Here is a 20,547-nt window from a genome sequence, read left to right as displayed (position 1 = left end):
CGTGTGATGTCTTAGGATAGCTGAATCCTGCAGCCACAAACATATTACTGGCACTACACCATCTAGGTTACTCATGCAGCATACGAAGATGGAGAGATGATTAGTATACATATCTACATATCCCCCCACACACACACACAAAACACGCACATACACACAAACAAACACACACAGACACAGACACACACACACACACACACACAAAAACACACACACACACACAGACACAGACACACACACCCTACACTTCCAGCAACACAGACCTGTGACGTGTGGTGTTGGTGGTGACAGTGAGCAGCAGCCGCTCGGCTTCACTTCATTCACACAGGCGGAGCGGAGCGGACTGCATTGCACTCACTCCCTGGCTACTTCATCCCGGCAAAGCTAAACAGTGAGTTCACGTCGCCTCAGAAATCGGGGTGACACCGTTTTATCCTGAACATTGTGCCGATGAAATTAGATTTCAGGGGGAAGGGGATGTTGGATAAATAATCGCTGTTTTGGGACGCGGGAAAACAAAGCGCGAATGAATGGGGTCGATAAATGATAGTAAATACATTGGATCATGTCAATTAAAATACTACGGATTAATCCGGCTTTGGGAAACACGTGAATGATCCCGGATCAGACATTTAGTGCAGTTTAAGGGAGTTAATGTGAGTTTGCCGCCTAAATGACACCATGCGACTCATTCACACTTCGCTTATCTTACTTCTGGTTCGGGGTATGATCCTGACGGTTGCGTTGTAAATAAAACATAATTCATTCAAACAGCCGGCCGGGAGGGAGGGAAGGGGAAGTTTAGACTAAAAACGTGCCGGGAGATCGAGTTACTCCGGTTGTCTCCTCACACTCGGCGCTCTTTCCCCCACCCCCACTTTTAATTTAATTTTAATTTCAAGTTTTCGTGTGTACCCCTTGTGACTGTTGGCACAACAATTTACCTCACGGGATGAATAAAGTCCTACCGTGTCGTTGAGGGGAGGGAAGAGGGATATAAAGATAAGATACCAGGTTTATTTGCCCCTTTGTGTGAAGGGGAAGGAGGCATTAATTTGGGCCTGGAGAAGGGGGCAAGTAATGGAGGGATGTGTAGACGCAGTGTGTTGCATCAGCCAGCCTGTTTGTTCAAAGTTGTGGGTTTCCCCTCGTCGCTGTTTGAGTCCAGGCCAAACAACCCTCACAACCAGGATAATCAGCCACTTTACAATACAAAACGCCCCCTCACACCCACCCACCCACCCACGCAGAGACATCGACGCGGGTCACGATTTCCGTCAGGTTTGTTTTGAGCTTTCCATCTCCAAAGTGTCTGACTGATGCAACAGTTCAAACAAGCCACCGCCACCTCGTGGGCCAGGAGGACAAGCAAAGAGGAGTGTTTGAATGGACCGGACAATGCATCTCACAGCCAACATGTTGTCTGCACAATTTGGAGTGTCTCATGCAGGGTGCTGAGCGGAGAGAGAAAGATATGTGCTGTGAGATGAGGGGGAGGGAAAGACAAGGGGGTGCCCTGGGTTCTCGGCCATGCAAGCAATGTTACCGCCCCCGGATTTCCTGACGTACACGGCAATTTGTACAGAAAATGTACTTAAATGGATAACAGTGGAATAAAAGCCAAGAATACCCCACCCAGTTAGTCAGTGTTGGTCATACACTGGAATTGCGGTATGCTTCTGAAAGAAGAACAAGTCAAACTCGCGATAGACACAAAAAGCTGGAGTAACTCAGCGAGACAGGCAGCATCTCTGGAGAGAAAGAATGGGTGACGTTTCGGGTCGAGACCCTACTTTGACGAAGTCAAACTAGCGGCTCTGTACGTCAATTTCCAAGCGTGGAAATTAAAGTTTGAAGCTCTCGCGTCACCATGTATACAAACCAAGCGCAACAAGCTACAGTCACGTCACTTGTTCGATTTTTAGAGTTACAAATATAGCCTTTCGGCCGAACCAGGGTTTATAGGCAATATATGTGTTTGATTTAGTTTTCTGTTGCAAACATGCTTGTGATATTTAAATCTTAAATTAATTATATTATTGATACCAGTGCCACATGTGGAAGTGGAAATGGTAATCTGTTTAGTGTAAATATTTGATCAGTTTGTCATGTGAGAACTGTATGTTGCTGATACACTAGACCTGCCAGGTTAGAAAATATTCAGGACATTTTCCAGTACCAAATCCAACTCCAGTTTTGGACAAAAATGACTTGCGTAAATTATATCTTGGTGTAGATTTTCAGGATATCTTTCTGAAATTATGTTTAATTTATTTTAGTTTATTATCGTCATATGTACAGTGAAAAGCTTTTTTGCTGCATGCTATCCAGTCAGTGAAAATATTAACATGATTACAATCGAGCTGTCCACACAAAGTTTCTATAAATTAAACTTCCCACTCAAATTATAACCACCCTGTCAGGTCTCACATTTGATCTAGTTTCTGTTTCTTATAGGGTGATTTCACGAAAGGTCACTGGAGCGTAGATCCGCACCCACGTGACCGAAAATCTCAAGTGGAGGACATGCTATACATCCGGTACATGTTAGTGAATGGGAAAACACGCACTTTCCCACCCATTAAAAACATCGAAAACGGACAGTTTTTGAGCTGCAATTTACTGTGCCAGTCGGGGTGACCGTGAGGCACAGCTACCTTAAATTTTCAGTCCAAAAAAAAGATAGAAACTAAGGTAAATTAAAGAGGGAGCTGAAGGTGCCAATCCAGCGGAAGTGAACAGCGGACATTTGCCGTGCAGATTTAAAGGTCCAAAATATCGGGAATTATCGCGTTTGCTCGCTGCATTTCATCAATAAAGATAAAAAAGTCAATAATGCCTTACTTTTGATGAAATGCAGCGAGCAAACGCGATAATTCCCGATATTTTGGATCTTTAAATCTCCACGGCAAATGTCCGATAAGCATTTCCGTTGGATTTGCACCTTTAGCTCCCTCTTGAAATTACCTTAGTTTCTATCTTTTTTTTGGACTGTAAATTTAGGTAGCTGTGCCTCACGGTCACCCCGACTGGCACAGTAAATTGCAGCTCAAAAACTGTCTTCGATGTTTTTAACGGGTGTGAAAGTGCGTGTTTTCCCATTCACTAACATGTACCGGATGTATAGCATGTCCTCCACTTGAGATTTTCGGTCACGTTGGTGCGGATCTACTCTCCAATGACCTTTCGTGAAATCACCCTATTGTTTTTATTATTATTGTTTGCATTCTTGTTTTATTTTGGTGTCTCACATCTCCTCTAGTTTCAGGTCCCATTTCCTGTCATGTCGTTTCCCCTCGTGTGATTGTTGGCCCCGCCCTGATGTATTTCACCTGTGTCTCGTTATCCCCTGTTAGTCTGTGTATTTAAGTCCTTTGTGTTTTAGTTCTCATTGCCAGAGGTGGAGCAGCGGCTCGTCGCAGACGCGGAGGGCATATTGTATCGGGGTATCGGCCGACGGCCTGTATAGGTCCGGTAAACGGTGCTCTGGCACTATTCCCTGCTGTTACAAAATGATGGGAGAGCAGGGAGAGAGTGGATCTAGTGGTATGGAGGCCACTGGAAGAGAGGATAACGAAGAAAGTGTTGAGAAGGAGTGGGAAACCGTGGGAGCATGGGGTAGTCCCAGGAAGAGCAGCCGTAAAAGAAGGAAAAACAATACTGGTGGATCGGAGAGTGAAGACAAGGAACCAGAAAAGGAAATTTCGTTAAATGTAGTGGTGAGGTTTGAAGGAGAAGGAGGAGTAAAGAAGATAGAGCCATTGAAGCTGACAAAAATAATCAGGGCCCAGGTTGGGGAAGTAAAGTATGCAAGAGTGCTGGAGGATGGAAACATGCTAATAGGGTGCAACAGTGAGGCTTAAGTTGAAAAGGCAATGAAAATGAACAAGATTGACAAAACCAAAATAATCAAAGTAGTGAGAGTGGGAGAATGGAGGACGGCAGGGTGTAAAGGGGTTATCTATGGAATCTCTCTCAAAGTTAATATGAGTGAACTGGTTCAGGAACTCAGAAAGAGATGTGAATTAATTATGAGTGCCAAAAGAATGACCAAAGGAGCAAAGAAAGAAGAAACTGAGTCAGTCCTGGTCGAATTCAAGACAGAATCCCTTCCAAAAGTGGTCCATTTTGGATTCATGCGATATAGCGTAAGAGAGTACGTACCCAAACCAATGAGGTGCTTCAAATGTCAGAAATTTGGGCATATAGCTAAAATGTGCAAGGGGGCGAGGAAATGCGCAAGGTGTAGTGGGGACCATGAATATGGTCAGTGTGGAGAGGGGGTCAGACCAAAGTGCTGTAATTGTGGAGGAGAGCATAGTGTGGCTTACTGGGGCTGTGAGGTGATGAAACGTGAAGCTGAAGTACAAAACATAAGAGTGAAGGAAAAGGTCTCCTATGCAGAGGCAGCAAAGAGGGCTGACCCTACAAAACAGATGAATGAAAGAAGGATCAGGAGGGAGCAAGATGTGGGCATAATGGAGACAATAAAAGAAAAAGAAAAGAGTATATGGAAAGAAAAGAAAAACCTGGTTATATTTATAGCAGGAGTAATAAATGCGACAGCAGAAGTAAAATCCAAAACAGAAAGGATCCAAATCATTGTAAAGGCTGCAGTCCACCACTTGGGCATGGCAGGATTGAAGTGGGAGGAAATACATGATGGTCTCAGTATCCAGGCGAGCCAAGAGTCAACATGTGTGGGTTAATAATATTAATGTTAATCCTACAATGGAATGCACAAAGCTTGTTAGCCAATGGGCAAGACTTTAAGCAATTCATAGACAGTAGGAAGGAAAAAAAACAGATATTGTATGTACCCAGGAAACCTGGTTGAAACCAAGTTTAGATTTTGTTCTATATGATTATGTTGCAGTGAGATGTGATAGGGGAAATGGGGGAGGAGGGGGTTGCGCCACTTTCATTAAAAAAGGGATACCATACAGGGTATTAGGAATTGGGCAGGAACAGGAATATGTGGTAATAGAAGTATGGTCTGAGAGGAGGAAAATAGTGGTAATAAATTACTATAATCCATGTAAGCGATTAGAGGTCAGTAAGTTACAGGAAGTAGAAGGCCAGAGCAAATCTAATGTTATTTGGTGTGGGGACTTTAACGCACATAATACATTATGGGGCAGTGGAAAGTCAGATAATAATGGGCAGGTAATTGAGGAATTATTAAATGATGGTAACCTAGTATGTCTAAATGATGGAAAGAAGACCAGGGTAGATGTTAGGACAGGGAAGGAGTCTGTGTTGGACCTTACACTTGTTTCTAATAGGATTGCTGCTAAATGTGACTAGGAAGTACAGGTGCACAACCTTTTATCCGGTGTTCCGGAAACCGAAAAACTCCGAAAACCGGCCATTTTTTCCAGGATGTCGTCTGCGCACCAAAGCTCGCGTTTGGCGCCAAACTTGACCCGAAACGACCCACAGTCAACCCAGGTCTGTACTACTGTAGCGGCTGCCTCCTCCCCGGAGACCAGGAGACGCTTAAATTTATCTGTAAATCATTGCTTAAATGTTTAGTCAGTTATCCATTTTATGTGAAGGAAAAAAAGGGGAAAAACTTTAATTTTAGTCCCCTACGGTGGTCGGAGAGGCGGGGAGAGGGTCAATGTACTTACCTGGGTCGGGCGTGCTGTAAGCTCCGACAGCGCCCCACATACAGTGGGGCAGCGGGCGGCGCCGGGCAGTTGTACAAAGGCGAAATTAACTCTACCCCTGGCTTGCAGAGGGGCTTTAAATCCAGCAGCGGCCTCAGCCGGAAAACGCCCCAGGTTTAACAACGCGAATGTCGGGATGTGTCGGCGGCGTCGCACGCTGGGAATCCCTAGGGGAGTGGGCAAGGTTTGATATGCATAGAGGGAGTGCTAGTCAACCGTGCGGCAAGCTCCGGAGTCTGTGGCCGCCAAAACCCAAGACTGCGTCTTGGGAGCATCGCTGGATTTGGAGTGACGCGCAGGCCAGGGGTAGAGTTGCCGCAAGAGGGTCGGAGCTCCAACATATATTAAAGGGACGTCAGCATAAAAAGTGGAATGAAAGCCCGTGGCGGGCTAGATGATGGAACGAAGTGGGAGCAGCTCCGCGAGGTTGGGAGAGGGCCAAGAACCGACCAGGTGGGGGACTAAGAATTAAGAGGAGAATCCCCCTTCACCCCTACTCCACAGAAACACCACATAAAATCCCTCCAAACTAAGTGGAAAGTAACAATTATGACAATGATTCTGAGGAATTATCCGGGGAGGAATCTGTATGACTTTTCAAGCCGAGGGAAAAGACCAGGGTACCTAATCTAGGAAAATCTTCCATTCGGAAATCGAGAAAATGTCCGAAATCTTACAAGTGTCTGGTCCCAAGGATTGGATAAAAGGGCTGTGCACCTGTATATGAAAAGGGTACCATAGGAAGTGATCATCATCCTGTGCTATGCAAAATAAATGTTACTTTAATTATGATTAAAGAAAACAGAAGTGGACGATGGGTTTTTGGAAAGGCTAATTGGGAGAAATTTAAGGAGGAAAGTGATAGATATGTAAAACCGATACAAGAAGAGACAGATATAGAAAGCTTTGAGAATAAATTGTCAGAAGGTATCAAAAGAGCAGCATTAGTTTCCATACCTAAAAGTAAAGGAAGATCAAAAAGGAAAGCTGTGCCATGGTGGGACAATAAATGTAAAGAGGCGGTGGTGAATAGAAACAGAGCATTCAGATTATTAAAAAGAACTCATAACTACCAACACATGATTAATTACAAACAGGCTCAGGCAATTGTAAGGAGGACTATAAGACAAACAAAAAGAGCATATTGGAGGAAGTATTGTGATTCAATTGGAAGCACAACACAGGTAGGGGAGATATGGGGGATGATTAAAAAAATGGAAGGTGATAAAAGGGAGTGGAGTTATCCTATCCTAACAAATGGAGATCAAACTGTAGTCTCAAATAAAGACAAAGCAGAACTAATGGTTAACACTTTTAGTAGGGTTCACAGCTCCCACAACTTATCAGATGAAGGAAGAAGAGGTAGGGAAAGAACAAGAGAGGAAAATGTTGAGGCCTTACAAAGGAAAGGTATCACAGAGGACAAGTACAATATTCCATTTAATTTGGGGGAGCTAAAGAGAGCTCTGGCCAAGTGTAAGAACTCAGCCCCAGGGAAGGATGATATTTGTTACATAATGATAAAGCATCTAAGTGAGGAGGGACTCCAAAAGATACTTGCACTATATAACAAGGTGTGGGAAGAAGGGCGAATACCGGAGAGGTGGAAGGAAGCAATCATTGTGCCTATTAGAAAACCAGGGAAAGATGCAAGTAATCCAGTAAATTATAGACCTATAGCTTTAACAGCACACATGTGTAAACTGATGGAAAGAATGGTAAATGAAAGATTAATGCATCTAATGGAAGAAAAAGGTATAGTGGCTAATTATCAGAGTGGCTTTAGAAAAGGGAGAGGTACTAATGATCCAGTTCTGTGCTTGGAAGATGATATAAGGAAAGCACAAGTCAAAAAAGAATCTGTAGTTACCATATTTTTTGATGTAGAGAAGGCTTACGATATGTTGTGGAGAGAAGGTCTTCTAATAAAGCTGCATTTAATGGGAGTAGGAGGAAATATTTTTAACTGGATAATGGATTTTCTCAACGGTAGAAGTATCCAAGTTAAAATAGGGTCAGACATCTCTAGTAAATGTGTAGTCGAGAATGGAACTCCCCAGGGAAGTGCGATAAGCCCGATCCTATTCTCAATCATGATCAATGATATATTTGCAAACATTCAACCAGAGATGGGGCGATCGCTCTTTGCAGATGATGGCAGCCTATGGAGAAGGGGGAGGAATATAGATTTTATCGTGGAAAAAAGTACAGCAAGGGATAGCCCAGGTGGAAGAGTGGGGAGGGAAATGGGGTTTTAAATTCTCTATAGAGAAGACAAAGACAATGGTTTTCACAAGGAAAAAAATTAAAGAGGATGTCCAGTTAAAACTATACGGCAACAATTTGGAAAGAGTAAAAGATTTCCGTTTCCTGGGGGTTCATTTTGACTCCAGATTAACATGGAGGGTCCACATTACAAAAATAATTGAAAAATGCAAAATAGCCATCAATGTAATGAGATGCTTGGCAGGTTTAGAGTGGGGAGCAGATGTATTATCTCTTAAACATATTTAGGTATCACTGATCAGATCCAGACTAGAGTATGGCAGTATAGCTTATGGGTCAGCATCTAAGTCAGTGTTGTCCGAGTTGGACAAAGTCCAAGCGGAAGCTCTAAGAATCTGTATAGGAGGTGTGCGGACGTCACCTGTATGTGCACTACAGGTGGAAACTGGGGAGATGCCGTTGAGACTGCGCCGCAGACAACTAATGGCTAATTACTGGCTAAGCCTTAAGGGTCATGGAGAGAACCACCCAACAAAACAGGTAGTACAGGAATGCTGGGAGAGAGGGGTGGCTCAGTCTGGAAGCTTCGGCTGGGTTGGAGGAGTTGTGGCAAGGGACATGGGAGTAGAGGACAAAGAGTTCTGCCCTGCAGTATTGTGGCCATCTGTGCCAATATGGTTACTGAACATCCCAAAAGTTGATCTGGAGATATGGGAGGCAAAAAGGAGGAACAAAAATTCAGACCTAAAGACAGAATATCATAACCATATAGATAATAGATACAGGGAACACCTCTTAATTTTCACAGATGGATCAAAGGACCCAGTAGCTGAAACAACAGGGGCGGCTGTGGTAGTCCAGGGGATGAATGTTGAGCTTTACAAAAGAACAAATAACTATTTGACAGTATATACAGTGGAACTGTACGCTATTTTGATGGCAGTTCGGTGGATGGAACAGATGCAACCATGTAAAGTATTAATATGTAGCGACTCATTATCTGCAATCCAGAGTATTGGGTCTGGTGCATCCCATAGGCGGCCTGACTTAGTTTATGAAATCCTGCTACTATTAAGCCAAGTGACAAGGAGGGGCAGTGACGTGACTTTGTTGTGGGTCCCAGCACACATTGGTGTTCTAGGGAATGAAAAGGTGGATAAATTAGCAAAGGAGGCTTAAAAAAAAAAGAAACATAGAGGTAAACTTACAACTATCCAAATCTGAAGGAAAACACATTGTGTGGAAGAAAATAAATCAGGAATGGCAACAATACTGGGAACAGGAGACAAAGGGGAGACACCTCTATTCGCTACAAAACAGAGTGGGCATTACAGCAAGAAGAGGGGGGAACAGGAGGGAACAGGTAGTATTAACAAGATTGAGGATAGGACACACTCACCTGAACAGCACATTAAAAATATTGGGAAAACACCCTACTGGGCTGTGTGAGGAATGCCATCAACCAGAAACAGTTCAGCATGCCCTAGTTGCATGTAGGAGATATGAGACAGAAAGAGGATTTATGATCATTGAAATGAGGAAAATTGGATTGACAGAAATATCAGTAAAGAACATTCTAGAGTGTGGAGGGAAAGGAAAAGGAATAAAGTTGTTGTTTGATTTCTTGAGGGCCTCTGGCCTTATAAAAAGGATCTAATGTAAAGACATGAGTACTGTGGAATGAAGCCAGAAGGTGGCAGCAATGCAACATTGCGGATGCCGGCTGCCGTAAAACTCCACAAAGAAGAAGAAGAAGAAGTTCTCATTGCCAGTTCGTTGTGTATGTTACTTTGTATCACCTCGTGCCAGCTCTAGAAATCTTTTGACCTTGTTATCTCGACCATTGCGTTTTTCGACCACTGTTTTTGCCTGCTCCTTGATTGTACTGTTGCCTCCGTTTTTGCTTACCTGTGTACCAACTTGGACCGATTAAACTCCGAAAACTGATCTGCTCTGTGTCTGAGCCTGCATTTGAGTCCTCCTCCTCATTCAAGTTCTGATACACCCTCCCTGTTAAAGAACATGTTTTGTATATTACCTAGTGGTAAGTTATTTTGTGCTTTATACATTATTTGTGCTGTATTAAATTCTACTAGATCCATAAACTTCAAGGCATTTGACTTTAAAAACAGAGAGTTGGTGTGTTCACAAAATCCTGCATTCTAACTATTCTTATGGCCCTTTTTTTTGCAATATGCATGTCAAGTCAAGTGGAGAGAGTTTATTGTCATATGTCCCAGATAGGACAATGAAATTCTTGCTTTAAATCAGCACAACGGAATGTAGTAGGCACGAATACCGAACATATCATATCAGTGTGTCTACACACCATTATATAAATATATACACACATCAATAGAGAAGCAGATAAAGTGAAAATAAACAAATAATGGTCTATTAGTGTTTCAGTTGAGTTTAATAGCCTGATGGCTGTGGGGAAGACGCTATTTCTGAACCTGGACGTTGCAGTCTTCAGGCTCCTGTACCTTCTACCTGAAGGTAGCGGGGAGATGATTGTGTGATGAGATGTAGGGTGCTTTTGTAAATACTGAGGGTAACGAGTTTCTAGATCCATTTATTTCTAAATGCATTCATAGATTCTTCCGTCCTCACTTGTTTGTATTTCAGGTTATCGACATTCTTATCCTTCTTATAGTTACTGTCATAGATTACAACAACTGGCAAATGGTCACTGATGTCATTTATTAATAACCCGCTCACTTTATTATCTTCCATAACATTTGTGAATATATTATTTATAAGCATGGTGAGATGTAATTCTGCTAGGTCCAGTGATTTTTGGGTGACATGCCTCGATGTTGTTATTGCCTACTTCAATTCCCTTGGACTGGAGGTAGGCAGCCACCTGTTGCTCCATAGAGTTTGATTCCAACTTGCTGAGTTCTCCACCGACCCTCGTTGTCACCGCCCGGGCGTATGACCGGGGTTTAGTCTTCAGCCTATGATGTAGTTCATCCGTGTGTACCGCTCCAAATTAGCCACCCGTTTCTCCAGAAGGATGATCCTTTTTTCCTTCTCGGTTTTTCGTAACCTCGGGACTTTGACCTCTTCCACTAAATCCAAAATACTGTAGTCTGATAGCAGAAACCTCCTCCGTCAGAAAGTCGAGGGCCCTTTTTATGTCGTCGACTTCCTCGGCTGCGGGATTCTTTTTTTGGTCCCATGGCGTTTTGTTTCCAGCTTCAATTCTTATTAATGAAAAATTCCAGGTCCAGCAAATGGTGAATTATGTCAGCACTCCAAAAATGTTGCAGCACCAGTGCCCGAGGCTTCTTCTTCCTCCTCATCCCCTCTGCTCGCGGCCCGGCTCTTCCGCACACCGCCTCGCACTCGAGGCCCAGGCTCCCGGCCGCTGGCTGGCTGATGCCCGGCATGAGGCAGTGGAGAAGACTGGTGTGGATGCGGGAGGCTTGGCTGGGGTTTAATATCCGTCCTCGGGGCTGGTTGAGAGGCGAATGTCAGGCTTCAATGGCAGTGGTAGTATGTCAAGTTTTAGGTAGACTAAAATGCTGGAGAAACTCGGTCTGAAGAAGGGTTTCGGCCCGAAACGTTGCCTATTTCCTTCGCTCCATAGATGCTGCCTCGCCCGCTGAGTTTCTCCAGCATTTTTGTCTACCTTTGATTTTCCAGCATCTCCAGTTTTTTCTTGGACATTATGTAATGTTTTGGCCAGACCTGGTGCTTGGTTTTGGTCACCACACCCAAGGAAGAATTTGCCTTGGGTATTAGCATAGTGTAGTTGTAGCAGATTGATACCTGTGATGAGGCATGATTGCCAAGGTGCACATGACATTAATAAAGCAGTACCAATACAAAGAGAGTGACTGAAATTGGTGTTTAGCAGGATGACAGTAGATAGGGTGGTCAAGAAGGCTTTTGGTACATTGCCCCATCATCTCTGTTTATCTTCCCTCTCACCTGGTTCCATTTGCCCATCACTCACTCCCCATCTGGTTCCACCTATTGCCTACCAGTCTTTATCCCACCCTCCTTTATGTAGATATGTTCTGGCAATCTTTCTTGTTGCCTCTCAGTCACAATATATGGACTCGACCTGACTTAGACTTGCCTTCTGCCTTCACAGATGCTGTTTGTGCCTGGAATTATAGAGTGTTTTTTTAATCAACAGTCTGGTAGGTTTTACAATAATTCCAGCATTAGAATTGTTTTCCTTTGCTGAAAGCACTGACTCATACTGAATCATGGATGTGTCACCTCTGGTACCTCAGGCAATTTGCCCTTCCTTACGAGAGCACTCAGTCGCTGCCGATCACACAGTCCACATGTTTTTGCTTCTGAATAAGATATTAGTTGCTACTTGCTAATTACATTTTGTGGCAGAGAGCTGCTGGGGGTTATAAACTTCTAAATACTCTTTAGAATTAAGTCAGTCACTTAGATGGAAAAAATCTATTCAGAGTCACGGACTGAAAATGGATAACAAAATTGAAATTAAAATTAAGTTCAGTACTATCTCTCACCGGATTTAAACATTAGTCATACTGTTTCCTATGTAACTATCCAGTTTAATCAGCATGGTAGGCATTGATTATATTTTAGATCAAATTATCCTGACAACTTAAATTACAAAAGCAAAATATCTGAAGTCTGTCGTCACGTATCTTGCCAAAACCATAGCTTTAATTTGACTTAACAGCCATGCATTGTGTTAAAATGTATTTGCATCCTCTTTGTAGTCACTTTTGGCTCAAAGAATGAAGCATGTTAGTTTGACTGAAACCAGGTTTTGATGCAGTATTCACTGATGAAATTACTTAAGACTGAGAATTGAGGCTGATATGGAGGATAATAATAATAATAATAATATATTTTATTGTCATTGCACATAAGCGCAACGAGATTTGGAATGCAGCTTCCATCCGATGTCATAACTTAAATAACTAATAACATTTAGATTTAGATACCCCGAGAACATGGTTTGTAAAAAGAACATTACAACGGTAAATAGTCAAAACAGTTCAAACAGACTAAAGTGCAGATGTGTCTGTGCGACGTGACCATCCGAGGGAGACAGTCCGTGGGGGTGGGGGGCACTCAGCAGGGCAGGTTCAGAGCCACTATAGCTCTGGGAATGAAGCTGTTCCTGAGTGTGGAGGTGCGGGCGTAGAAGGCCTTGTAACGTCTGCCGGAGAGAAGTAGGATGGCTTCATGTTGAAATATCTCTGGACTATTTGTACTTGTACTGGGTTATAGTGGCCATGCAGCAGTTAAACTACTACACTAATAATCCAGAAATCTGAAATAACAATTCCGAATGTGCGTTCAAATCCATCCGTGGCTGTTATAAGATTTAACAATTAAAAAAATTAGACATGTAATGATCGCACCAACGCTACAGATATTTGTAAAAATCTACAAGATTGTTGATTAAAAACTTCTCTAAATCATCAATATTCTTCCAGGGAGGAACGTTGCTATCTTTGCTGGCCTTGGATAGTTTATGACTCCTCAGCCACCATTATGGAAGGTCCCACAGTACCTGCAGATCCTTGTGTCTCTGGTTTGATTCGTAAATGCCCTGGGTAATTACTTAGTTCAAGGGGCAAGAAGGATAGTCAATAAATGCAGGCTTACCACTGAAGTCCGAATCCTGAAAATGAATAAATAAGAAGCATTGAAAACCCCACCTACTTAGGAAGGTCACAGATGCTCTTGGTTTAACAAGGGACTGCCTGTGTGTTGAAGTGGTCTGTTGAATGTAACATATTTTGTCAAAGTTTCTACTCCTACTGATTGTTGCTTTTGGTGTCAATCTGGATTTCTCAGTGTCTCGCTCTGGAAAATATTCACATTAGGATAGTCTGAAACATCTTGAAAATATCAATGTGATTTCAGAGTAAATTGGTCAGTGTGTTTAGTTACCTCGTATATTGGGTTAGTTACTGAAGGGGTGCTGGATTACTATTTTCAGCACCGAGTTCTCTGACAGCCTTGCATATCTATTTTTGGCAAGAAATGACTCAGAATGTTAAAGTTACAGGGAATGTAAACGACAGCAAAGTTCATTGATTTTTAGGAATTTTTAAAAGTCCTTTACCACATAATGTACCATTCTTACCCAGTAGCCGCAAACATACAAAATGTGACTCGTATTGCTGAAGGGAACGTGTGATGTTTCAAGACTGCGGGGAATGGTGTGACTATTGATAAAATCATCCTCTTGATGTCCGAACCTCTGCACAAGCGAGTTATTTTTAGTTATGTCGATGCTTGGAATGCACCGTGGCTGGCAGATTGAACAGGAATGGGACAAAGGTGGAAGAAGGAACGGCGGAAGAAGGAAGCTTTTGCCTTGGTCTCAGAAGGGTGTGCCGACAGCATTTCCCAACCTGAACCATCTGTACCTCAATAAAGAAATCTTCACTGAAATCTGGCACAGGTTTCAGGCCTGTCTGCAGCTGAGAACTGTGTATTTGCATAACAGCCATTGTTAATCATAGGGTAATGAACTGTTTGTCCGGTTTGGTCACCTCACATTGGAGCTAGAGGTGATTGCAACAACTTTGTTGACCATTGTTGAATGAGGGAGGTCACTTTGCTGACCACTGTTGACTGAGGAAGGTCACCAAAGTGACTTGTTCAAGGACTGCAAGCTACATTCCATTCGGCCTTGCCAGAGAACAGCTCGCAGAGCAAAGATGCAATGTTGCTAAGATGTGGGTGCCTTTGATTTCATATTGCCCTTGTGTGAGTACAGGTACTATCAACCTAGGCATATATGGCAATTATAAGGGATTCCATTCTCAAAATACTGTTGCTGCCCACGGCCGTCAAATGGCCCATTTGAAGACCATGGGAAACAAATCATTCAGTTAAATGTCCAGTACTATGATATCTTGTATTCTGGGTGCAATCCATTCTGTCATCAGCTATGAGTGGGGAAGCAAACTAAATGGTGGTTACCAGGCAACCGGGCTATTTATTTACATCGCAAATGATGATGTCATGATTAGTATTGATATGGCCCGGTAAATTTGAAGTTAATGGACATCAACAGAAAAAAATGTTGGTCCTGGCTCATACAAAGGAAGATTTTTGTGATGATAGACAGTTTATAAGCACAGCCACCGGACATCACTTCACGATGCGGGAGACACCAGCACCCTGCATGTTCCTCTCGCCCCCTGCTGGGCAGAGTGGAACCAGTCTAGGCTTTTATCCAACAGCACAACCCAAAACTCCGATAAAAGATTATTGGAACTGAGTAAACATTACAAATTAAATTATATATATCCACAACCCTGTTGGCTTATGATAAACAAATTTCAATTCAAAGAATGAGTAGAAAGATTAATCTCTACCTGACCCAAACCCAAAGTAATCCATGCCTTAGTTTAGTTTAGAGATACAACGCAGAAACAGGACCATTCGTCCCATCGACCGACCCCATACACTAGCACTATCCTTTACACCAGGGACACACCAAATTTACAATTTTTACTGGTCAAATTAGCTGGGTAATGCTGGGTGCAGTGTTGTGTACAGTAATAACAGGGTAGTTACATGATACATTACCCTACTTATGTAATTCAATTGGTAAAGATGCAAAAAAGATTTACAAGGATGATTTGAATTGTAAATAGAGGCTGGATTATTTTCCCTGGAGCATAGGAGCTCAGGGGTGACCTTTTACAGGTTTACAAAATCATGAGGGGCAGCATGGTGGGGCAGCGGTAGAGTTGCTGCTTACAGCCAGGGGCGGAAATTCTCGGGGGGACATGGGGGACACACGTCCCTCCCCCCCCCCATGCTTTGAGATGCTAATCCAGACTTTATCAGCCGCTCTCTAAAGGCTGAATCAGCCCGTTCGCTGGGCCTTTCAGCGCCCGGTGCGGCTTAAAATCAAACTGCTGCATCGAGGCGATCGAGGCTCCCAATGTTGAGGCTGGTCGATAAAAGACCCCGTGTACGGGCCGATTCAAGCCCCACGATTCAGGGCGGACGAAGCTGTTGTTGCTGGAGTTCGGAGTCGGTCATCAACCAGGTCAGCTCCTGATGTTACCGTCCACAGGGCCCACGGCTGATGCCTCGAATGTGTGTGCATGCGCGCGCGCGTGCAGCCGCCAAGAAATTGTGTCCCCCACATGTTTTGATTGCTTACAGCGCCAGAGTCCCGAGTCTGATCCTAACAACGGGAGCTGTATGTACGTAGCTTGTACGTTCTCCCCGTGACCAGCATGAGTTTTCTCTGGGTGCTCCGGTTTCCTCCAGCATTCCAAAGACGTACAGGTTTGTAGGGTAATTGGTTACTAGGTTAATTGGTTAATGAATTGTACCAGTGCCATTGTAAATAGTGAATTGTCCCTTGTGTGTGTAGAATAGTGTTAATGTGTGGGGATCGTTGGTCATCGTGCACTCGGTAGGTCAAAGGGCCTGATTCCGCGCTGCATCTCTAAACTAAGCCAAATGAGGGGCATAGATAAGATGAAAAGCCAGTCCTTTCCCCGGATTAGGGGAGTCTAAAATTAGAGGGCATGCGTTTCAGGTGAGAAGGAAAAGATTTTAAAGGAACTTGAGGAGTAACCTTTTCCCACAACGGGTAGTGTGTAAATAGCAAACGGAGGAAGTGATCCAAGTGGGTATAATTACGGCATTCACTTGGACAGGGATATGGATAGGAAGGAATTTGGAAGGATATGTATTGGCTAGGCAAGTGGTGACTAGCTCAGTAAGGCAACTTGGCCAGCATGAACAAGTCGGGCCGAAGGGCCTGTTTCCTTGCTGTTGACTCTAAGTTTCCTTGCTCTATGACTCTAATTACAAATACCATCTCCATTTTTAAAAAAAAAGTAATTTTCATCTAATATTTTGAGAATATGTACTAGGATCAAAAGTTATTTTATCATAAATTGGGTAATTTATTGTAATCCAACCTTCAAGAGGAAGTGTTAAAGGTAGAACATAAATATGTTTGGTAACATTTCCCATAAGTGAATGACCTGAATTGCACAAGCTTACCTTAAATTAACTTCCTTGTAGCAAGAAACTAAAACGTAATTTACTCTTGCACCAAACTATTATTATTGTGCATCAATAAGTATGTAGAGATAAGCAGGTACATGATTTGATCCTTGACTAATGAACTACAGAACTTCTAATTCAAATAGTTCACCTTTTCAGAGGATTGAATAGCATGCAAACTCAGAGCGTGTGCGCAAACCCATTAAATGGATAATGGCATTGAGGAGTTTAGTAACGTGTTTATTTGTTCTTTAAAAATGTAGTGTGGAAATGTTTCCATTTGAAGAGGTGCTGTTCCAGCTTTAAAGTTTCTTAAGGGCCTGTCCCACCAGCATGCGACTGCATGCGGCAAGTGCGACCAAACATGATGGCTTGAGGCCTCGTATGGCCTCGCGGGGCCGGTCCCACTTCCAACCGCGGAGCCGTCTGGAGCTGGTCACGACATCATACTCACCAATCAGCTGGGCAGGAGGCGGGCCAACTGAATTTGGACGTCGCACGGCGTCGGGCGGTTACGTCATCACGCAACGGCACGCCGGGCGGTGATGTCATCGCGCAACGCCACGCGCTAGGCGTACGCCGTCAAGACGCTGCGTACGGCCTCAATGCAGCTGCGGGCCGACAGGCCTCCGGCGATCGAAGTGGGACCGGCGCCGCGAGGCCGTACGGCGCAAGCGACCACGTTAGGTCGCGCTCGCCGCATGCAGTCGCATGCTGGTGCGGCAGGCCCTTAAGGGATATGCACAGCAGAATAGGCCTTTTGGTGAAGGCAGGAAATAATTTTAGAATTACAGATAAGTTTAGATCGAGCCAGGGAGTTTGTGATAAATTGATGAATGGTAGGAAATGTGTGCAGGGTATTAACTTGGGCCTGGGTATTGCAGTGTATATTGCAATATTAACTGCAGCAATGTTTAAATGCTGTCCTGCAGCCTACCCTGCTGGAGTGTATATCTACGAGAGCATGGTTGCAAAGGTTTCAATATCTTTTAATGGCCCATTTGTTTAAAAAAAATAGCAACTGGAAGCTTTGGTTACTGTAGCAGAGGTGTTCATGGAATTGAAAAAAACAGTGGCTTCTGTTTTTTGGTTGAGCTTTTCGTTCTCACTCCTAAACACAACTCGTGTGACTTACTTTCAGATATTGTGTGATTTGGCTCCTGTGAAAACCTTGGGATGTTTTACAACATTAAAAAAAAAACTATATAAAGCTGTCATTGTTACATTATAAGTTCCAAGACTGCATGTCATTGCTGGAGCATTCAGTCCTGTTCTCTTGGCTCATTTTGTTGAAATCATTTCTCTTAAGAAATAACGACTCCATTAAAAAGTGTGTGTGAGTGTGTGTGTGTGGGGGGGGGGGGGGGGTATTCTTTGATTTACAACCTTCTTGCTAACTTGCACAGCGATTCTTGGCTAAATCTTTCTTAAGTTCTTTTCATGTGGCGAGAAAATGACTCGTGCATGAAGGATTTTCGCAGTACCAAGTAAGGTTATAGCTTGCCCAGACTATTGATTTGGAATTAATGAAGGGGAGATCACACAATTACAAAACGAGGCAGCTAGTTCCTGTGTGGGTGTTAGTAGTTTGTCAGAGGGATATGTCACCAGGAGGGAAACTATTATTAGCAATCAAAGTATGATGGTAGTTCACGCATGGCACACTGGAGAGTGTCATCGTCAAATAGCCTTAAGCCCACTAAATGTTCACTGGTCATCAAGCAATTTGATGCACTAATTCCATTTCTTTCTCCCCGCATTCCCCTCAGCTCCCCTCAGATTCTACATCTGCGCACTACCTCCACACCAGAAACAATCTACAACTATCTACTATCCACGACGTATTTGCGAGGAAACTAGAGAACATGTAAGCTGGTAGCACAGGATATAACCATATAACCATATAACAATTACAGCACGGAAACAGGCCATCTCGACCCTTCTAGTCCGTGCCGAACACATAATCTCCCCTAGTCCCATATACCTGCGCTCAGACCATAACCCTCCATTCCCTTCCCATCCATATAACTATCCAATTTATTTTTAAATGATAAAAACGAACCTGCCTCCACCACCTTCACTGGAAGCTCATTCCACACAGCCACCAGCAGTTCCCCCTCATGTTACCCCTAAACTTCAGTCCCTTAATTCTCATGTCATGTCCCCTTGTTTGAATCTTCCCTACTCTCAGTGGGAAAAGCTTTTCCACGTCAGGATATCAGGATTGAACCCGGGCAGCAGCTTTACTACCTGTGCTTCTACGCCACTCCTAATTCATTGCAATCTCTGCTCTCTGGCCCTAGACAAAATGATATGAAGTGCCTTCATGCAGGTTACATTTCCTACTAAAGGAACCTTTCCTCACTTGGACTTTGGGCTTGAGGTGCATTGAATATCTGCCTTTTGTGTGTGGATTCTGTTCCCATCTATTTTTAGCCAACGCTGAATGTTAGGAATTGGTAATATAAACAGCTGTTTGACGGCCCAGTCAAAGCAGCTTTAATAATTTAGCCGTCTCAAAACCAGAGGAGGTTTTGCTGGAAGGCACAGACATGTCAGTACAAGGTGAGGGATGAATCGGGCTCAGCTGCAAGTTCCCTTTGATAATCCTCCCTCAACTCTCCAACCTTGGACAGATTCCACTTTGTGCTGAAGTAATTGTCTAGGAAAATACCTAATCAAATATGATGACTTCAGTCCCTGTGATGTTCATTCAAAGGGAATTTTACTCATTCACGTTTCTTGTTTCATGTTTTTAAACCTGCACCAAAAAAGTGAAGTAATATGAGTTACAGTAAATAGAGACAGTGCTGAAGTGTTTCACTGTATCAGACAGCATCTCAGAATAACACATTGGCCTTTAACCATTATCATACACTTCATGTGCTCCTGAGGTGCTACCTTGCCTCAATTCAGCATTCTGTGTCTTTTTTTGTGAACCAGCATCTATCTGCATGCACTTCTTTAAGAAGGAACTGCAGATGCTGGAAAATCGAAGGTAGACAAAAATGCTGGAGTAACTCAGCGGGTGAGGCAGCATCGTTGGAGCAACGTTTCGGGCCCAAACCCTTATGCAGTTCCTTATTTCTTCATGAATTGCGGGAAAACTACTTCCTCTTTTAAAGTTTATTTTTGCAATAGCTAGATGGAAAATCACATGCCCAAGTTGCCCAATTGTCATTTAAATTGTCCTGTTTCACTTGTTCCTCTCTCCTCTCAGACTCTGCACTGATCTGTGTAACTGATTTCTTGGAAAAATTTATTCTCCCCCCCCCCAAAAAAAAAATTGGTGACTTTCTAATATACTAATTTGCTTTTTTGCTTATTGTGTTTGTTCTGAGTTTGTATATGGGCATGAATGTTTTCTCTTTTAAAATGACCATTACTTGAGCAACTTCATAAACGTGTTATTTTAGAATAAAGTATTATTTGTGCAGTGTTGCTCAATACGGTAAACCCCTATTTTAATAACGTATGCTGATTCACAGTGACAACAGGATTTTTTCTTCCTGTTAATCCCAAAGCTCTGTGATAGAATTACGTTCATTGATTGCCCCTCTGGGATCCAAACATAAACTTGTCTCAATTACCCGGAAACAAACTCCTGCCTGTTGAAGATTCTACAGTCACAGGCCATAAAATAGTT

At 43.2% G+C, this 20,547-nt stretch overlaps 1 protein-coding gene across 1 annotated transcript in view; it reads left to right on the top strand.

Moving 5' to 3' along the window:
* The first annotated feature begins 254 nt into the window (after nucleotides 1–254).
* LOC129702084 (cationic amino acid transporter 3-like) overlaps nucleotides 255–20,547 on the top strand; it is a 46,745-nt gene continuing 26,452 nt past the window's right edge. Inside the window, exon 1 of the mRNA XM_055643629.1 lies at nucleotides 255–391. The gene's annotated coding sequence lies outside the window, so the exon portion shown is untranslated. The remainder of the gene's footprint in view (nucleotides 392–20,547) is intronic.

The sequence above is a fragment of the Leucoraja erinacea genome, chromosome 12 (assembly GCF_028641065.1).
Source record: "Leucoraja erinacea ecotype New England chromosome 12, Leri_hhj_1, whole genome shotgun sequence".
In the NCBI taxonomy this organism is placed as follows: domain Eukaryota; kingdom Metazoa; phylum Chordata; class Chondrichthyes; order Rajiformes; family Rajidae; genus Leucoraja; species Leucoraja erinaceus.
Note: the sequence above shows the minus strand (reverse complement) of the source record. Positions and strands in the feature narration are given on the sequence as shown.